Below are 21,602 nucleotides of genomic sequence, written 5' to 3' on the forward strand. Positions count from 1 at the left end.
TTTACTACAGCTGTCAAAGTCTTCTGGTTCTCGAGCTACCGGTTTCCGTGTTTACACTCCTCCCAATACATGGGACTGCCGGCTGTTTTTCCCCTAAAACGTTTTCCATCGCACCTACAGAGTCGTGTTTGACATAGTTTTGAAGCTCTTGACGTGCTCTTTCCAACCGCTTTAATCCCGTAAGCGCGAGACTCTCCGTTCCCCAGATATGGGCTTTGCAGTTGGAGGGTCATGGCACTGGCGCCAGCAAGTCTGGCTGACGCCGCTCGGAGACGCTTCCGTGGGTGCCGTTCCTTTAGTGCCGTAATCTCGCTTACCTAACGTCCAATTTACTGGAAATTTTGCATGCGTGTTCTTCGTTCTTTGCTCTACAACTTTTCAATTCGCACCTTCCGTCTATTTACTACAGGTTATGGCGTTATTCCCGAAATTCCTTAGGTTGACTCTCCTTCTGCGCACCTTCGTCCCTGTTTTTAGGTTTGAACCCTGTGGGAGATCTGAATCACCTATTAATGGATTCGTGCACTCCGAACACCGAACGGCTAGAAACTTGCGGGATCTTTTTATCTCTCTCCATTCTCGAGTGAGGACAAACATGGCAAAAGCGGCTCGTTATACATGGGGCTGGGGGCATTTTTTTCGATGTCGGTTGTTTGTTGGCGTAGAAATGTGATTGAAGACTTATTTTGACGGGAAAAACGTCCTCTTTCCAATGGCACTGGTCACCCGTACGCGCGACTTTCTGCTTTCTGGATGTAGCGCGAGGAGAGCATGGTGGAGAGAGCCGTTACAGCCAGGTGGCGCCGTTGGAGCTTGGAATTCCTCCAGCTCATTTGGAAGGGAAATCATAGAAGCGTTCGGACGCATGTCCAGAGAGCTCTCGTTCGGGAAGCGTCTTTCGTCGTAGTTTTGGTGGTTTTGGTGCCCCGCAGTGCTGTGACTGTATTTCATGCCTTACTAGTGGTATCTGGACCTGTTTCTGTGTGTGTACCTTGGAAGACCGAAAGCTGTTGGATTTCGTGAATTGAAGGTTAGTTGTGTGCATGTAATGTCATGTTTCGTGCACCTTTTGCTTTGTATTCTTCCTAGCATGTGGGTTCCTATAACTTTATCCGCTCAGTGCGATTATTACCCTATTGTTACCTATTTCCTTATCCTCCATCTGTAATCTTGTGCTCTTACCCTGTTGGTTAACCTGTATCATCACTTAACATCAGGTTGATATCATGTGTGATGCTTCTGCGGCCCTGCTACAGGGTACCGGTGCTCTAAAGATACAGATCTTCCTTTTTTGGTTATTAATTCATAATAACTCAGCTTGGGTCATGCATATTTTCCCCGAGTGTGGAAGGAATATGACAGAATGTAAATAGTTGCAGATATTATAACTCAACGTGCATTGTTTTCACCCTGTTCAGGTAATGCCTTACTGACACCCTTGCTGTAGCCCCAGTTGTCATAGTTAATTGATCTTACCGCTAACAAACAAAGCCATTGTCTTTGGACCTCAAGTAACAGCATATGTGGGAAGTCTGGTTAACCTGTGCACGAGTTTTGGCATATTTTATGTGACACATAATGTATTATCCTTTGTTAAATCTAGCTTCCTAACTCACTTTATTGTTTCAGATGCCTACAAGAAATATATCTTAGAGCTGTCATCTAGCATGATCTGTAAAGGTGTTGAAGACGCTGTACATCAGGCAAGAGTGTGATTGTTCAACAGACATGTCACAGGGATGATGAACGATATCAATAAAAAATAAAAAATAGAAGCGGCATGATTTGTTATTTCCTAATATACACAGCACAATAGGGTGCACAAATTATACGGGATCACAACGAGAGACTTGAACCTATTTGCATGTAGGACCCAACGTAGGTCCCACAATCAAATAGGATCCTGTTAATATGTAGGATCGCATTTGCATGTAGGTCCCACAACCAAATAGGATCCTGTTTATATGTAGGATCGCATTTGCATGTAGGACCCACAATTAAACAGGATCCTATTTGTATGTAGGTTCCTTCATCATGTAGGACCTGGTGTCATAATACCATATGGAGTCAAGTAGGAATTTCCAATAGGGTTCTGTGCGCCCGCAACACGTCGTGACCTGATCTGGATGTCGAGAGTGCTAGTTCCTCAGATCTCCACGCGAGCCACTGACGACGTAAAGCCTCCTCGCCAATGAACCCACACTGTTACTCAAAAGTGTATTTTTAAAGGGTAAAAATGTATATTTTCCATTTGTGCTCCATTCGTGTAAGATTTACTCCTCGCAAAACGAGACAAAAATTGTACTTTTCCACTTCGTTTGAGAGCAAAGGCGTGTAGGATGTGTACTCACCTACCGGGAAGTGGCTAGCGCGTGCATTTTACTCCTTCTTACACGATCTGGCATGCGATCTGGCCTCTATGCCGCTGCGCCGCCTTCCACTTTCATCCGCGCATATGGGACACGTAGTTCACAATTTTCTTGGATGTTTAAACGCATTAAATCGCAGATGTACATTTCCGTGATGACATGAAATTGGCGCACTCTCTCTCTCATGAATCGTCAGTCCTCACCAACACAAGGAACTTATTTGTGAACATGTTTGATTCCGCCGCACTGTTGTAACCATTACGCGATTTACTGGTTTGCGTCAATTTTGAGTTTGGCGAACGCAAGTCGGTGTGGTTGTAAGTTTTAACTGTGACTGAAACGTTGAAGCTCAGACTTATCAAGGAATTGATACTTTTGGTAGCGTTGTTCGAGCTGAATGCATTTGGCAGTAGGTCCACCCACACCGCCGCTCGTGAGTACGGTAACCTTTGTTCGATGTAGTCATTAAATTCAGGGAATTCTTTATCATTTGTAGGCTGGATACCATCTTGCTGAAACACAAGTGAGCTCATGTTGTTTTACGGGTCATTCCATTGTTTCCGTAGTGAGTCACAACGTACGTGCTGGTTTGTTTTGCAGTTTCGTCGTGGAAATTGGCCGCTGGACGTTAGAACGCTGGAAAAGCCGCTTTCAACGAAATGCTGCACTGACGCGTCATGATATTAATGTGTCAGAACTTGCAGTGTCGTTTCTCTGGTACTGTGACTTTTAGGGTTTGCATTTCCTTTTGCTGTGTGTGGTAGCAGATGCTGTGCACATCGATACTAATCCCCGAGCCGGTTTGATCGGATTGAAATTTGAACGTACGTACTATTTCACTCTTTTTACCTGTTTTCCGTGGTATAGATAATAAATGTGTATTGCAGTCCAGACTTGTTCTTCTGTGGTGCCAAACTTGCGTGTTGCACTTATCTAGTTTAGTATTCTAGATTTCACTCCTCATTTGGTAGATCATGCGTGCTACAGGACTCTATCGAAGGCATATATCGAATACAGCTACGCTAAGCGTAGCTACGCGTATACGAGGTATACGCTTACCCCTTCTAGAATGGTAAAAAAACTCATCAAGAAGGGAGAGAAATATATGCTTATCATTAAAAAAAAAGGGAGAGAAAGGTTAGTTTGTGCTACGGTGGCTTGCTATTCCCAGCAAAGAAAAAAGAAAGAGAAAGAGAAACAAACTAACAAAAAAGGGAAGAAATAGGCAAAAAGGAAAACAAACACGAACTTGGTCACAGTTCCGCTACTGGTTGTCATAGCTGGCGGGGAAGCCGTACATAAAAGGGGAGGGAATATGTTTATTGCAAAAAGATAGTGAGGAAAGGTTAGTCAGGTCCTAGCGTGTGCAGATAAGAAAAACGACAGCTGCAGAAAGCGCACAACAGGAGGCAGGGGTTGGAGAAGGGGGAAGCAGTGGCCAATAGCGTGAATAAGAAGCGAGATGAGTCGGTAGGGCGGAACAGGGTATGGCGTCGTCAGGGGGTGACATCGTGGCAGACAATGTGTCGCGATTAAGAGCTGTGACTGTGCCTACGGCTTCGCCGAGGGACGACCATAGTCCACTGGGTCTCAGAACTTCCACCTGCCGACGACGTTCTTCCATGCCAGGCACCAGATGCACATTGAACAGAGCAGCGCTCAAACATTTAGGAATAGCCCAGGAGGAATCAGTCCTGAGTGCCTTGTCTGAGGGACCAGCAGGCGACGTGGGCTTCCGCTTGGAGGAATGTTCAGGGTAATCCATGGTATCCACCCATGTAAGACAGCCAGGGTCATGAGCTCCATCCCCGTCAGGGACGGGCATCACAGGCGCAGCGTCGTCATTAGATTCGGGCTAGAGGCTGCAGCGCCCAGAGCATCATCAGCTGCAGGAGCTGCCAAGTCCAGAGTACTGGGGTCATTGGATAGAACCGCAGGCAAGCCGGGGTCACAAGAGCTCAGGACATCCATGTCAGGATCCTCCACAGTAGAGGCAGCTGTCACCGCAGCAGCGTAGGTCCGGGTACAGCTACAGCTACAGGTCCGGGTACAGCCAGGTACCGGGCCTTTACATTGACGGCAGAGTTGGTATCGGTCTTTGCACAGCACCAACACTTGGCAGCCTCTAATGAAGATAACATGCGGGGTGTCAGTGGGCGTCCGTCCCTCTTCAAACAGAGCGAGAGAGTGAGCCGACATAACACAACCTCTGGATCTGACGAGGTGACTTTACTTGCTTCCTCCACGTTGCCGTATTGTTCACAAAGGCAGCTCAGATACCCTGCTTGGTGACGACGGAGGGTACCGAGTTCAGTCGCAGAATAATTAGAACGGGATTCGATGCCTCGAGCACCAGGCATGTCTCTGCCATGACAGTTATCGATCTGTTGGACATGAAGCTGGACGCCGGCTTTAAATTGAAGGAGCCGCAGGTTGCTATATTGGAATAGTCTGCCACGTCGGTAAACTGGAGGAGTGGACGAATGGCGACCTTGAAGTCTGCCACTGTGCACGGCCTCTCGGTCACGTCGCAGTGCAATACAGCGCACAAGTCCGCTGCGGTAACTGCTGCGGTAGGCTGCTGGTAACCTGGCCTTGAGCCATTGGAACGAGGGAACACGGGGAATAGATCGGCCGTCATGCACGCGGGCTTCTTGTTCCGTTACACGACGGGCAACACCAACGTACGCTTGTTTTGCCAACGATCTCCTCGACAAAAGGAAGGGGGGTATATGTTTATTAAGAAAAAAAAAATCAAAGAAACCTCGAGAGGGGTTCGCTATGGGACAAGCCGTTTACTCCCCCTTTGAAAGTAATGTATACTTTTTTCTGGTTAACATTGCAGTTTTTTTTTCTTACTGTCTTCAGAGGTGAGTAATGCATTACAAAATCATTGCAATTACAAGGCAATAGCAGCGAAACGGGTGCGGGAGCCAGGAGATCAGGACCTGATCATAGCCCTAGAACGCTGCCGCATTTCAACTTTCGACAGAATACCCATAGATGCAACTAGTCATTTCTCTTCTAGTATTTAAACCGCCGGAAGGTATTTTTATTTAAAAACATGGTGTTGCTGAATTCTATGAGTCTCGCCCTTATGTCATAACACTCGTTTTCGTTGCGAATTTAATAAGAAATGTTATAAACCCCTTCTAGAACACCGGAGCTGTCGTTGATGGGTAAAAATCCAGCGAACCGGTAGAATGTATAGGAAGGGAGTTGCCTCAGGACAGAAGCCGCCGATATTTCGAACAGAGACTGTTCTTCTTCTGTTCTTCTTCGGAGCTGTCGTTGTTAGTTCTATCACTGCTGTAGGGCAATCTTTCTCTTCGCATCAGTGCTTCTCTATACGCCCGCTTTCTTTTCTTATGGCTATCGGTCTCCGTCTCTCTTGAATAGTCTATTTGAAATATGGGGTGCTTTAGGGGGAAATAATGCGAATCAGTAAATTAAGCACATAGGAGGTATAGCAGGCTGAAACATTAAGGAAGTGGGCATACTGTTTCTGTACGTCATCAGTCTAATCAGTCAATAGTAGAAATATTTAAAGATGAGTGCGGTGCGGGATACCCGCGGGTAGTCGCGGCAGTTTGTTCTTTGCGGGTACATATTTTCGTGTCATGACGGGTGGCCGGTAAGGTGCGGGTAGACCCGCAGTGCCTCCGCGGATTACGCGGGTATACCCGCATTACCCGCAGGTGCAAAACCAACCCGTCGGATTTTGGTATATGAACCGATTCATTCCGAACTACTTTCCGAAAATACTTTCCAATACGTTCCATATCCAATTCATCATCTCAAAATAAAGTTGCTGTTGTTTGCCACATATGAATATGGTTAACTTTGGCTAGCTTTCGACACCACGACTGGTACTCTTCGCATCCGTAAGCTGGCAGCCATGTCATCAGTCGCCACAGCGTACGCTTTGGAAAAGTGGCTCGCTAACGGACATTGTACCCCGCATCAATAAATCATTTCGTGCTATGACGATCATGTGGCATAACTGAAACATGCGTACGCATTGGGCTGCAGGTATATCGGCGGGTATGCGGATACGCGTCGTGATGTGTGGGTGCGGATGCGGGTTGAGCCAATGACATTGCTGCGGGTGCGGATGCCGGTCGTACCCCCGCGGTTGCGGGCACGAATTTTCATACCCGCACTCATCTCTACAAATAGTCGTTCCATATGGAACAGCGGTGGATTTAAAGTTGCATTCACACAGATATTTATTCCAAGGCGCGATTGTCAATGTGATGAGCACAAGTGCCTCCCGGGTGCAAAGTATAACGGGGCTTATATTTGTTGTTCATCCTATCTGTATCCCGTCATGCGTGATACAGCCGAGCGCACATGGTGGTCTTGATGCACTCATCCGTGCCGTAACGGGTTCTTCGACAACGAAAATCGGGAGGAGGTTCATGAATGAAGAACGACATCCCACATGTACATCACCCCGAGAGTCGCTGTTTGGCAATACATGTGTGCACGGCACGCAGCGAGGATTATTATAATGGAACGAATCTCATACATGGTACATATACCGCTGCTGGGATCGGTCGTGGCAATAGACCTCTACCCGAGAAACGTCATCATGACGTTGGTAGACAGACTGAAACCGAAACAAATCGGAAGAGGTGGGTTGGGTTCCACGAATGGGTACTTGTTCGCTGCCTCCTATTAAAAGAAAAGTAGAATCGAAGGACGCGGCCCTTTCAGGGATAATCCTCAAGACCGTGGCTTCCGGCCGCTCCCTTGTTCGCCCCCTTTGCCTCGAGAGTAGTTCAACTCTACCAAAGTGGTGGCGCTGTCGAACACTATGAAGTAAAGTCTCTGAATACTAAAAGTAGCGACAATTCCTCCTTCCCTCTCCCCCCACACACGCTTTTCTCCCTTCGCATCAACAGTGGCGCCGCCTGGATTGCTGCACAATAGCAGACGACAGCCGTGTTATAGTCGTGTTCTGTGTTATAGCCGTGTTACGAAGAATATGGGCTTTACTATGAAGTCGTTTGATTACAAACAGGGAGAGGTCTATTCTGGATCGCTGTCTTGTCGAGGCTGTTACAGTTTTAGCATTGATTGCTTGAATTGATCGGGAAATAGGAGAAAGTAATTCGTCACCCGACAAATTCAGCGGCTTCAGTAGTGACCCCCATCCCCCATAATGTAGCGGAGTAGCGCACCTGTAGGTTGGAGGATCGACTGTCAGAGACTTGGGTCACTTGGGTCTGAGTTGGCTCACTGTCGCCAGCGGAGCTGTAGGATAGATGGATGGATAATGGCTTTCCCTTTGCATCGGGCGGTAGCATACGACACCTAACCTGCTAGAAATTACAAGGGGCTACCATTTACACGCCCGAGGCTTTCCTGCCTTAAGAGTGGCGCCCCTAAGCCTGCCTTAACGACTCTCATGAGACTTTAGTTGGGTCACTGCCGCCAGCGGCGCTGTAGGACGGATGGATGGATGAATAACGGCCTTCTGTTTGTATCGGCTGGTAGCATACGCCACCTAGCCTGCTAGAACGCACAAGAGGGCTACCATTTAGTTAATGAAAGTCACTGCCGCCAGCGGCGCTGTACACGGTGATTGAGCGGCCTCCTGGCCGAGGCATTCCTGCCTATAGCACCAACAAAGCGAAAAGAAAGAAAAAGTCTCCGACGCTACCCCAACACCACCTAGATAGAGAAAGCATGCTCACTCGTCGTGGTGGTGATGGTGCTAGTGAGAGAGCTCGCTGTTGTCACCTTACAGAAGTGGGCAGTACGTCAGGACTAACGCTCTGGGCGAATGTTCGTCCTCGGCCGACTACTAAGAGAAGTAGGCCTACATATGTCTCGAAGCGTCTGACAAAAACCCAGGAAAAGCCCAAGACAGCACAGCCGGCACCGGGACTCGTAGCCGGGTACCTCCCAGTCTCGAAGTGACACGGCCAGCACACTAACCAATGGCTTAGTCGTCGACGTGACGTAAGATCTAAGAGTCAACCAATCAGGACTGTGTTTTCAACGGCCGTAGCCATGGAGACGGTCCACCGTCGGCCACTGTCGTCTGCGAGTAGTGAACTTCCCCGTGTACTAAATGAGCAAAACAAAATAAAGCTCAATACGGTTTCATATTTTTCGGAAGACTACTTTTCTGGAAAGCTTGTTGCACTTCTAGTCTGCAGGTACGGTATGTTTTCCGAAGGTCGGCACAGTTCCCCCTGAGGTCGGCCCAGGACACATACTCTCCACCCCCTACTCTTTCCTGCTGTCCTCTGTCCATCTGTACGCCTCTCATAGCCACAGTTGCTTCGCGGCGCTATAACACGGAATTTAAAAAAAAATACCGGCAGTAATGGGGTATATAGGGTGTCGCCCCCTGGCGACGAAACTCCTCACTCATCATCATTCAAATGGAGCTATTGTTTCTGTTGTTGCTGTTATAAAAATGTAGTTAAAATACGTTTCTAAATATTGAAGACGGAAGATAATTTAAAGACAACGCAAGCACTTGAAAACCCAAGTAATTAAAGTAGTGAATAGTTTTAAAAGTTATTAATATTGAAGCTACATTTAACACAGTACTTGAATATTGGTCATCAAAGTTGTTCCTTTGTTTAAGCATATACATCATTAGCTCGTATAGGATTCGTAATTAATGTTGAATTTTGCTCAAAAATATTCATCAGTCAGACAAAGAGATGTGTTGAGCAGAAAATACTGAGAAATGCATTTTAATAATATGCAAGCACCTTTGGGAGAAAAGGACTAAAGTACTAAAATACTAAGAAAAGCATCTTAAATGAATTATTTTAAGTATACGGTACTCAAGATATGGACAAGCTTGTACATCGATGACGTTGTTGAAGACGTGCAGTTGCTTCGCGGCGCAAACACGGCACAAAAAAAATAATAATAAAAATAATAATCGAATTGTAATCTGTTCACGAATTGTAATATAGCGGGTGGTATATAGCAAGACAATTTTTTTGTTCTTTTGTTTGTCTGCGAAAGTCTTCGAGTTCCAACACACGAAATGCTATTACGTTGTGGCATCCATGACTGTTCCATTCCCTCCACTTCAGATAGCGCCATTCAATACTGTCATCACATCACGTGGCAAAGCAGCAGTTCCAAGCGGGACGCCTGTACAGGAGCGACCAGTATCAGATACAGGCGCCGTTCTGTCTGCTAATCGTTTACTGCCTCGTACACTCCCTCCCGGAGATATCGTTTGACGTCGTATATCTCCCGGCTCTCGTGTTTGCTCAAGTACACAGAGAGAGGTATAAAGTGTATAGAGATTATATTGGCCGAGAGATAACGCTACCTTGAGCGTCGTCCAACAAAACGTAAACCCAACAGTTGGAACAATTCTTCGCTGTCACGTGAAGTTGTCCGATCACATTTACAGAGGAGGATAAATGTGAAAAGTGTGCTTCTTTTTATTATTGGCGGCCTGAAGTTCGAAACAAGACGTTGAGCACAACATGCGAACGTGATGATACTGTTGGCAGCAAGCATTATTAAACACTAAAAGAGCAGAGGAAATAAAACAAATGAAATTATTGTGGCTATAATTCCCATGTTTATTAGCGCTGAGCTTATGCGTTCGCGGTCGCTATCATAGGACAGTACTACTAGCAATGATCGTGACGAGATCTGATCTGCTCCAGATGATTTAGTGTGTTTTAACACTGTGTCCCCCCCCCCAAAAAAAAAAACTCGGTGTTCCTCTCGGTGCTTTTTTTTACTTGTTCATTTCATCTTCCTGTTCCATATAGTGCACAACTGAGGGTCCCTCAATTGTTCTATGAACTATTTAACTCATTCCACTATATTCTCACGTCAGTCATGTAATGTATCGCATGTAACCGTGGCAGGGTAAAAGTCTGCCAGCATTCTAGCGGTGAAATACGAGATGCTATCTGTTTGTTGTTGTCGTTTGTCGTTGATGTTGCAATGTGTGGGGGTGGTTGTTTCCTCTGCTGTGTGTGGGCGTTTATTGAGCACGCATTTTAGTAATGCGTACTCAAACGCTTTGCGCGCGGAAAGAAATAGCGAGTGCACACTCTGCATGCGCCGAACGTGGTTTTGCTTTTCGCGCTTGCACAGTGCGAACACGCTTTAACTTTCCATGCGCAAGTGCAAAAACTCCGAAGAATACCAAGTGGACCAAACTGCATGCAGTCTTTTCCCGCAGCGCAAGCAGCATATCGCCCCATGTGCATAATCTGAGCGCTTACTTCTCATGCAACACTACTACTATCACCTACATGGATGTTCCTATCACCTTTGATATATCATATACATATACACACCTATATATACACGCCTATCATATATGTTCCATCCAAACGTTTACTCAAGGTACAAGGGTACTTGAGAATTTTTCAGGTTAATCTGTGATTTCTCTGGCCATGCTGCTCCTAAGGAGTTGACGTCAGCCAGGACACTGGCTTTGTTGGGAAGACTCCCCGGACGAACAAACTAAAAAGAACAACATATTTATATTGTCTCTCTGTGTGTGTGTGTGTGTGTGTGTGTGTGTGTTACGATGCTGCAAACGTTCCAATCGATTATTACTGGAGAGCGCTTGTTCTAGCAGGCTTTGTTCCGCCGTTCGACTCATCGGTTAGTCATGACGAGCTCCACATGCAGGTGGCAGTATCACGCCACCTTTCTGGTATAATGCTGTACTTATGCTCTATGGATCGTCATTGCCATCGTACGGGTATATCATTTCCTTTCCGTATCGATATCGACGGAGCACGAACTAATATGTTATTCAGTGTGAATGTCACTCGCTGAAAATGTCATTCGATTTCCCGTGTCGCACAAGGTTATTACCACAGGTTGCATTCTAGCCTTTCACACTGGTAATCTGTCCGAAATACCCTCCATGGCAGAGCAAAAGTGCATTCGGGTTCGTACAGGCGATAAGCAGCTCAGCTTCCTCAATTTCTCATACCAGCAGCACAGTCAAGCGGAGGTCGTTGGTGGTAACTAAGCTCGTGCGGATCACTGGGAGGTTGTGGGTTCGAATCCTACCACCAGTTGTGTTGTCTGAGGTGTTCCATGGGTTCTTCGGCAGACCTTCCAGGCGAATGTCGGCATAGTTCCCCCTGAAGTCGGCCCAGGACTCGTATTAACTCCCCTGTCCCCCATACTCCTTGTTGCCTTCCTCTATCCATATGTCCACGTCTATACGCCGCTCAGAGCTACAGTTGCTTCGCGGCTCTAACACATAATTTAAAAAAAATCTGGCGTTGACATCGGGCCTGATGCACGCATGCTGTAAGTCTATTGTAAAGTCGTTCTCGAGTGAGGTTCGGCCTTGGATGATCAGTTAGTGACATGTCTGCTTACTGATCCCAAGGTTGTGACAAGGTTCCAAGCTGGATGAGGTCACGAAGAACATATTGGTGTCGCACAAATTGCTTGAACAGTCGTCCTCTTGCAGGACACGTTCAGGGTTTAGTATCCTGATATTTCAGCGCACAATAAATAACCCTTAGGTGAGCTGTAATAGTAACACTTTGTATTACAATACTATTCCGGTAAAACTTTTGAGTATCTGTGTTATGTATTGTAGTACTTATTCTCCAAAAGTATTTGTATCGGTATTATAATACATAAAATTGAAACATTGCATGTATTATAATGCTCTATAAGGTGAGAGGTCCCAGACTTGTGCCCGTTACCACACACACACAAAAAAAAGGAACTACATACCGTTACCCGTTACTTCAGAAAAAAGTAACTAAATACGTTACTCGCTACCAACATACAAAAGTAACGAGTTCTCGTTACTCTCAGGTAACGAGTTACTTTTACGTTACCGCCGCATAATTAAAGCAGCCAACAAACACGCCATCACTTGCCTTCAACTGTTTATTAATGAGGAATTGCACTTCAGAAGAAGTTGATGCTCGAAATTTACATTTCCGAAGTGGGGGTGATGAAAACACGAAGAAAGACACCGGTTTTCGTGCCACCGATCACCAACGGTTCCCCAAAATACACGAGGGGCTTCGTCATAATTTAGGGCGCTCACAAGCTTAGCAAACACAAGAAAAGGCTAGAAGTCGAAACGCGTTTTTTGTAGCTATAGTACAATTGGTGTCCGTTCTTGGGAAGGAGTGATGATCGGAGAATACGGAAACATTAGAAAAGGCAAGGGCCTTCATTTAAGACGATTCAGCACGTCAACAACACATCCAGCGAGGGACTGTATTAATATTTTGAGTGACACGTGGTCGTGGGTCACGCAGTCAAATCTGCACGCATTGCGCCACACATTTCCCCAGGGCGTCAGTCGTGACGTTGCCCACATACGTGAGGCCGACAACGGCAAGCCCTTTCACCTTCACCATCACCATCACCATTGCGTCACACGGAGTGCCCAAATGTGCTCCCCCGCGCTGAAGAAAAGGAACGAGTAACGTCAGTAACGAGTTACCAGTTTTTGTAACTGATTCCGTTACTATTACCATTTTTTAAGAAGTAACTGAATCGTTACTTCGCTACCAAAAAAAGTAGGTTACCAGTAACCTACGAGTAACCAAGTAACGAGTTACTTGTAACGAGTTAGGCACAACTCTGCGAGGTCCTAATTCCGATCTACAGAATGTCACCAGTGCACTTATCAGTAATTTTCTTGTGTTCCACATATTTTTCACGACGAAAACGGCCTCTATTATGCCCTTACCCAAAGTTCTCCAAAAGAGAGTGATCTCATTTAGTAGGGTTTTGTCGTCTGTACTGTCGTTCAGTAAAGTCACTCTTGTACGCACTTGCACCACGGACGGTAACAGAATTTTGAACGGCCCATTTTTATTGCACAGACTGAATGAAATCGAGACTGACACAGTGAGAGTAGGAAGTCGACTGTGCTCGAAATTTGTCAGCACTTTCCTCATCAGATCAGAGAGGTACTTTCATTTGATGAGTATAGTTCTCCTTTTTCCTTCTTGACAAACCCTCGATTTTGTATCAATGTGTATCGCTAGTATTACTCGTGTAATGCACGTAAGTATTACTATTGTGTACTACAATACCTCAAAATCAAAATATATTTGTATTATAATACAAAATATGAGTATCACTCCCCACCCCTCGGCGAAATTCACCCACAGATGGCGCTGTTAAGGCTCACATATTTGTCTCACGAAGTGAGGCCACGATTCATACGTTCAGACAGGAACCTCGCAAACACGTCTCTCCGTAGGCCCCGCAGTGTCGCGATGTCAATAGTTTGTCGCACTGAGGGTCTTCTACCTGCTGTTTATGAAAGCATGTGTCTGTTTTGATCTCTTGATGGATGGGCGTCTTTTGTTTTCTTGCTCGACAGTCCTCGCACACTGGTTAACTCGAGGACGCGCACGCTGTATCCGTATCATGGCACGCTCTAAGTGGTGACGTCACAATAATCGTGACGTCACGTCAGGCTATTGCGACAGTGTAGGGGGAAGCCTCGTCCTTGAGCCCTGTACGTGATCGTGGAAGTCGTTTCGACGCCCCTACACTTGGCAGGGAATGACTAGCTGGCGCAATACTAGATACACGAAGCTTGATAAGGAGGAAATGGTCGATCTTGAACTTGAAAAACATTTATGTTATGATGAACTGAATGATGGTGAAGAAAAGGAAGAGACGAATGAGCAAATGATGTTCGTCACGAGATATAGTGCTCAAAGATAAAGCGCTGTGTTTCTTTCGCTCCGTGAAAGATGGCGCAGGTGCAACACACGCTGAATCTTTATAGTCAGTGGTGTATCGAGTGCTGAAAGGTCGTCTCAAAATCTTTCCGCTCCCAGATTTGTTTCAGCTCATTATGAATTAAATTGTGCTCGGTCCCGTATACTGCCAATACGGTACGACGGTTTATCTCTCCGCAAGGATAGAAAGTAAAGCTTGAGGAAACCACGTGACCAAGTATCTGTCCACTCACAAGCCTGTGATAAGCGGGGGGGGGGGGGGGGGAGGGTGAACTCAGAGACCGGCATGGGTCTCTGCTTGGGTGCAGAGAATAAACCGCGTGCCCTTGACCTGAAGGCGCTACCCGCTTATTTGGGAGAGGTATGCCAATAAGGTCGCTCGACGGAAAATAGGGAAAATGGGGAAACTGGAGAGCTGCGCAGGCAGCTGACCTACTTGCATGGCGTGTACCCCATTTTCTTGTGACATCCGAAGGAGAAACAGTGCAACACAAGACTCACAATGCTTCAACTGCCACCATTCAATTGGTATGACAAGTGTAAATATTATGCTTCGAAAGTTTTAAGAAGCCGCGAGGTAACTATTGTAAAACAGCTCAGGAAATTTAGGGAATTAAGCAAACGAGGCGTAGCAAGCGGTGCTGGTAAAGCGACCATATGCCTCTGGAGGGTGGTGTCGTACAACAAAACAAACTGTTTTTTTTTTTTCCTATACCCAGTGCCGTCATTTCGATTATTTGTTTTTCTTTTATCTTTCTTTATGTGCCTTGACCAGAATGTATCGTCTATAGTGTGCCCCCATATTTCGGGATATAAAGGCAAAAAATTGCTCAATTTAGATTTCCATTTTATAATTATGTTTTTTTATTCTGTCTCTTCTACCTGTTCTCACAGCGTTTGATTTTACTGGTACAACTATTTTTAGCACTATTTTTTTTACTGATTTTTACTTTCGTTTTTGACTTACTTTACATTACTTAACTTTGCTTACTTTACTTTTTAGTTCCGCTTTTACTCTTTTCTTACTTTATTTTGCTATTTTTACTGGTGCTTTCCACCCAGGCAGCACGCCAATATTGGTCCAATATTGGACCATATGGGCTGCCCATTTTGCACAAATATTGCCAATAATTCTATGATAACGCCAACGGGGAGTCCGTGTACTAATAAAGCATTGTCCGGTTTAATACCCACCACTGATATTACTTTTTCTCTTCTTTTTGCTTTTTCATTTCTGCGGATCTCATTGATCCACGTTGCATACAATTATATACACACACAATAAAAAAAAAAGAAAAATGCACTGCATCGCCCCCAAAACGAAGAATGAGTGCTTCGCACGTCTTACTGGAGGACACAAACAGTCCCACGGAACCGCAAAAGCCAAAGAACAAGAAAAGATCTTCCCCGAACAGCACCGCAAGCCAAAGATCCATCAGACGCCTTCATTGGGATCGCAATATTCTAGGAACCAAAAATTTCCAACCCGCTCCGAGAGTACAAAGGAGCGAAACACTTTCATGACGGTGACGGACATACGCCAGAGCAACTCACACTGCTTGCAGCAACGTGAAAGCACCTAGCTTTACAGAAGAGCCATCCCTTCCTATCAAACATTGTGTTTTCTACTTGACCTGCCGCAATTCCGTTATCATTACAGGAACCAGCGACATTTTAGCCCGTATGAAATGTCCGATCCGACTCTCGCGCATGCGCATTAGTTGTAGGACGCGTGATTTCGCTCAAACGACCCGCTCGCTCTCAGTCGGCTCGACCGATTGGCATTGGCATCGCGAAGCAAGACGGCGGCTGCTTCCAGAACGTGGAAAGTTGAGTTCTCGAGTTACAGTGAACGTTACAGTGGGATTGCCACGTATGTTGACTGTTTCGAACAATGTGTATCATCTGTGGGAAGTTGTTGGATGTAACGATGTACTGAATTGGGCATTTCACACGCTTCAACGTCCGATCTTGCCGTGCTGCTTGGGTATTTGTGCAACACGGGTATATGTACCATTTTCTGTATTTTTAGTCAATATGAGGTGTACACAGGCAATATGGGGCCCATATTGCAGGGATTTTCCCAATATTGGCTCAAAGTTGGCAATATGGGGCCCATTGTGTGCTGCTTGGGCACTTTAGTTCACTACTTCACGTCACGTGAGGTACTTTATTATGATGCTGACAGCCACCGTGCAAAATGTTCCCGTTAACTTCGGAACTGCTTATTGGTAACAGTACGTGAACACAATTTCATTGCTAATTTTTCCGAGCTGTGACGTCATCGTTGGTGACTTCCGCCTTTGGTTCTGCCAAGGAACCAATGCACCGACTTGAAACCAAAATTGCTTATTACGTTATTTACAGTATCTGAAAAACAGCTCCTCACGACATTTATCTCGGTTGCACACCCTGGTGACGTCAGCCAAGGTCCCGTACCGCATGCCTACCTACCGTGAAGCTGAAACTAGAGTCACTGAACAGCTTCACCCAAAATGGACTTCACCGCATAGCACGCTCCTAGCTGACCATCATCTCGAATGATGTCGTTCTTTCCTCTGATTTGCTGAAAGTCGAGGGAGTACGCCATTTTTATGACAGTTATGAACAGCATAAGTGTCACAAAAAAGGCGTACAGCTCCCATTTTCAAGAAATCGGAGCAGATAACGATACCATTCGAGATGACGGTTGGCTAGGAATGTGCTATGCGGTGAGTTCATTTTTAAGAGTGCAGAGCATTGCAGTCCTTTTCACCGGCACTATGCTGAAGCCATCTGGCAACATTGACACTCCCCTCTCCCATTGGACACAATCTGCAACTCGGCGGCATTTTGTTGACACGCCAGTGGAACTGCACACTCTTAAAAATCAACTTCACCGCATAGCAGGATCCTAGCTAGCCATCATCCCTAGTTACTTCGTTCTCGCCTCTGATTTGTTGAAAACATGGGGCGTACACCTCTTTTGTTCCAATTCTGTACTGCATACGCGGTACAAAGAAGGCGTACGCCTTCCGTTTCAACAAATCATGGGAGACACCGATGTCATGCGGGATGATGGTTGACCAGGAGCGCGGTGTGCGGTGAAGTTCATTTTTAAGCGTGGCTTTCCTCCCAGGCAAAATGACCGTATGCTGCGGCAAACTTATTTCACATCGCGAATTACAGCGCGTTCACCGCAATAGCACGTGCGATTTTGTTTGGAGGGCCTTGATCCTATGCCGTCAAGGAAGACGCAAACACGTGGTCGAACAAAGAAGAAAGAACGAACGTCTATGGACGGTATCCGTCATTCGTAACATAGCAGACGAACTTAACGGAGTCAACCAGGATTCCCCACACGGCGCCTCCTGGAGTAGAACTTGCTGTTGTACATCAGTTGTAGTACTCTGAAGCTATTCAATGAATCTAGCTCTGACCGGTTCCGCTGCGACCAGCTGATCGACCATATGTATCGACCATACTCCCTACTAGGGAGTTTTCGGGAACCGGCACGGTGCACACGGTCGATTGGTCGGCAGGTGCGTGGTCCAGAGCCAAGCTACCGACCGGAGGCACGCCGAAAGAGTTTTCGGGAACGGAAGGGAAACAAGCGTCGCGATACGTGTAGCGCCATCTCTCGTTAAGAATAGATGGAAAACATTTTTCCGACGCAATGTAAATATTCTTTCACAGAACCACCATAAGCGTACTCCCACACATACACATATTCGACCTATAAGATATTGTGTAATCTACGAAATAGAACGTTTGAACAGTTCTAAGTCACCACAGCATCGCCACATAGAACGGCATTCAAAATGGCGGCAGTGGTCTCTTCCGAGATTTTCTACGGCGAATTTCTGACCTTTAGTCTGGCTAACGATAAACCAGAAATATCAACACACCGCGAGGTTTCCGAGGAACGAAATTTTGTGAGGGGCCATGCCATCCACAGAAAACTTGGCTCCTACCAAGTAAATGGAACCCATCATGGCGCGGTGGCCATGCTTCAGCATCGTTGAGGAGTCCCCCAAAGAGAATGAAGGGAAGCCAACCGATCGTGACCTCGAAGCCGCCAGGAAGATCGCCGCGCGGGAAGGATAATCCTCACGAGGTAAAGCGCATGCGCGTCGCTCCCGTCTCTCCCAATTGATCGTACCGCGGGTGTGCTCAATCGGTTCCCGAAAACTCTCTACTGTCTCTGGTCACGAAACTGCTCCGTTTAGTTTGCGTACGCGCTACGCGCTCCACGAGGGGGCGCACGATATCATATTTTTGTTTGATTCTCTGTTAGCACCGCAAAGCAACTGTGCCTAGCGGCGCACAGACGTGGACAAATGGAAACCAGACAGCACGAAGCGGTGATGGACAGGGGAGAGGTTAGTAGGCGTCCTGGGCCGACTTCATGTGGAACCATAGTGCTAAGTTGTGGTAGTTGATGTGACATTACTAGTTTAGGCTGCCAAGGGGGACGCCGGACAAAGTAGGAGGCCGACAACAGAAACAACTTGTGTAATTCACGTGGAACTGTGCCGACATTCGTCCTGAAAGTTCGCCGGAAAACAAGGGAAAGCCTCAAGCAGCACAGCCGGTGGTAGGATTCAACCCCACCGCCTCCCAGTCTCCAGTACGACCTTGGCTACCATCAACGAGCGGGTTGTAGACAGACTTGTCCGTAACGCATTACTAGTAGTTGCGTTACTTCTAATCAATTACTTTTTGAGTAACTTTCGAAGTAATCAATTACTTTTCTGATTACTCAGTAATTGATTACTTTTCCGCAGAGGTTAACTTATCTTTCAGAGGTTCTGCCCCAAGTCAAGCCCCTCGTACGGCCAGCCTTTGTTGGGCCGTTCTACTTAGAGTCACTATATAAACCACTAGCCGAGAAACGTCATCATGACGTTGATAGACAGACTGAAACCGAAACAGATCGGAAGGGGAACGCTGGGTTCCACGAATGGGCAATTCTTCGCTGCCTCCTGTAAACCTCTATCCGAGAAACGTCATCATGACGTTGGTAGACAGACTGAAACCGAAACAGATCGGAAGGGGAGAGCTGGGTTCCACGAATGGGCATTTGTTCTCTGCCCTGGTCGCGTCCCTTTCAGAGACCATCGTAACCCCTCATGACCGTGGCTTTCGGGCGCGACCTTGTTCCCCACTAGCTTTGAACGTAGTTCAGTTCTACCAAACTCGTGGCGCTGTCGAACACTATGACGTCATTTGTTTACAAACAAGTAGAGGTTCATTGAAAGAAAAGTAGGACAGAAGGCCGCGTCCCTTTCAGAGACCACCGCAATCCCCTCATGACCGTGGCTTTCGGGCGCGACCTTGTTTGCCACTAGCTTTGAACGTAGTTCAACTCTACCAAATTTGTGGCGCTGTCGAACACTATGACGTCACTTGTTTAGAAACCGGTAGAGGTCTATTAGGGAGGCAGGTCTTAGGAGGTCTACTAGAGGGAGCAGAGTAGCGACACTGAACGACGACCGAGCGAGTGAGACCGTCATCTTGTGTCTGCGGCTGCAGCGTCGCCTAGCAAAGGAACGCCAATCTCCGCCGAAGAACAGCGCGTAGTTGAGCCAGCTCGAGACCCAGGAAACCGGTTTTGCATGGAGGAGACTCAACATGGACGGCGCGCGTTCTTGCAGGGAGAAACCACGTGACACGATCGGCCCAATCGCGGCCACCGAACGGCGGCTCCGGCGCGGAAAAGGAATGCGATACTCTGTACCCCTATTTAGTGACTCTAGTTCTACAGTAGCAAGCGGAGGTCACTCTAATAACGTTCTGGAATTTCAGGGTCTCTCTCCTTAATCTCTTCCTACACCAGTGTGGACATACCTGAAGCTTTGGAGGTTTATTGAGTGATGGGGAAGTTCCACGCAATGCTGTTCCACAATCGGGTCACCGTCTTCCCGGGCAATAAATAGAGTGTGAAACAGCAGACGTACAGATCTACTTACCCTACGCGTGTTTGTTTTTAATCTTATTTCAGCTGTTCCGCTGTTGACCCTTTTCTTTCTTTTTATCTGAGGCACACAAAGACGGGTATAATTGGGCCGATCTATCCGATCTACACAATTACATTCGGAGTCGAGTAATTGGTAACGGTAATCAATTACTTTTTCCGTAGGAGTAACGGTAACGGTAATCAATTACTTTTTTCGAGTAACGGGCACAAGTCTGGTTCCATCATTTCGCCTGATATCGTTATTTGGCCCGATTTGATGAAAACGGGAGGCGTACGCCTTTTTTTTTTGACAATTATGAACAGCATAAGCACTACAAAAAGGGCGTACGCCTCCCGTTTTCAACACTAACGATATCATTCGAGATTATGGTTGACTAGTAGCGTGCTATGCGGTGAAGTTCATTTTTAAGCGTGAAAGAGAAAGAAGCTTAAAGTAAGTAAAGACACACAGAACGGCTTGCACAGAACTTCTTGCTGGTGCAACCAGATAAGTCTAGTCATTACTTTCATTTCATCACTATTCATTACTACCAATTTTTCTGGCTGACGGCGCATAACATACCAAAGACTGAACTAGGTCCCAGGATTGCTATGCGGTACTTCGTTAGATATGTTCTTTATTCACATATAGCTCGATCGTCTTCGTGCATTTACCAAGCCCTGTCTAGGTTTGTTTTGCCTCTGTGAACGTAGTGGAGTTGATGGACGACATCGCGGACGACGGTGCACCAAATGCAACGCAACGGTCTCTTAACGACCGTTAATAACGTGGTACGCTTTGAATTTTCATTCGTTAACGATTTCCCTGCACTGGTAGCGCCCATCCTTATACGGAGTGCACTTTTGCGTGTTACCGCATTTATTAGCAGTCATAAAAACTGCATTGTTTCGTGAAAGATTGATCGTTCAGAAAAAGTTTAATAACGTCGGAAACTCATTCATTAACTCAACTCGTTCGTTGAGCGAGGAAAAACGTGCAGATATTAAGTGACGGCTACACTGCAGTAACATTGTGATGGATGCATTGGTGATTCATTGATTCACGGACTGATGAATCTGTATGTACTTCCTTAGTTCCGCCTTCCGTTGCGTACGCTATTGATTCGTGATGAGCGGTACCTGTGCTCAGTATTCTTCGTACGTTCGACTTTATGCATAACGTAGCTGCCCACGTAAACAGTTTCGATCCCGCATGCTCTTATACCGTATATACTACCAGAATGTCGGGACAACATAACACATTGTTACCAAGAGTCAATACTATAGTTACGGTAAACAAGCGACTCACTTTTCAGCCATTAAAATATGAAATTCAGTACCTACCGTCGTTAGATCGTCCATTCCATACACGAAACGTTTCCTAAATTTTTTAACAATGCCAGGTTACCTTAATTCAATGCTTGATTTTGTCTGCCTGTACTTTCAATTTATTTGTTTTGTTTTTTCTGTAAGAACTGTTATAGTGCATACGGATTTTTCTCTTTTGTGTTTCTTTTCGATACGTTACTTCAGCTGCCATGCATTTTATAACAGAAGATCCCCCTCACAGTTTTCTTTGAGTTCTCCTTC

At 46.2% G+C, this 21,602-nt stretch overlaps 1 long non-coding RNA gene across 1 annotated transcript; it reads left to right on the top strand.

Moving 5' to 3' along the window:
* Positions 1-446: 446 nt before the first annotated feature.
* Positions 447-1,775, top strand: LOC135371453 (uncharacterized). Its single transcript, XR_010415616.1, has 2 exons — positions 447-1,030; positions 1,630-1,775. It is a non-coding gene; the product is annotated as an uncharacterized LOC135371453 (long non-coding RNA).
* The last annotated feature ends 19,827 nt before the right edge of the window (positions 1,776-21,602 follow it).

This window comes from Ornithodoros turicata, chromosome 1 (genome assembly GCF_037126465.1).
Source record: "Ornithodoros turicata isolate Travis chromosome 1, ASM3712646v1, whole genome shotgun sequence".
Lineage (NCBI taxonomy): Eukaryota > Metazoa > Arthropoda > Arachnida > Ixodida > Argasidae > Ornithodoros > Ornithodoros turicata.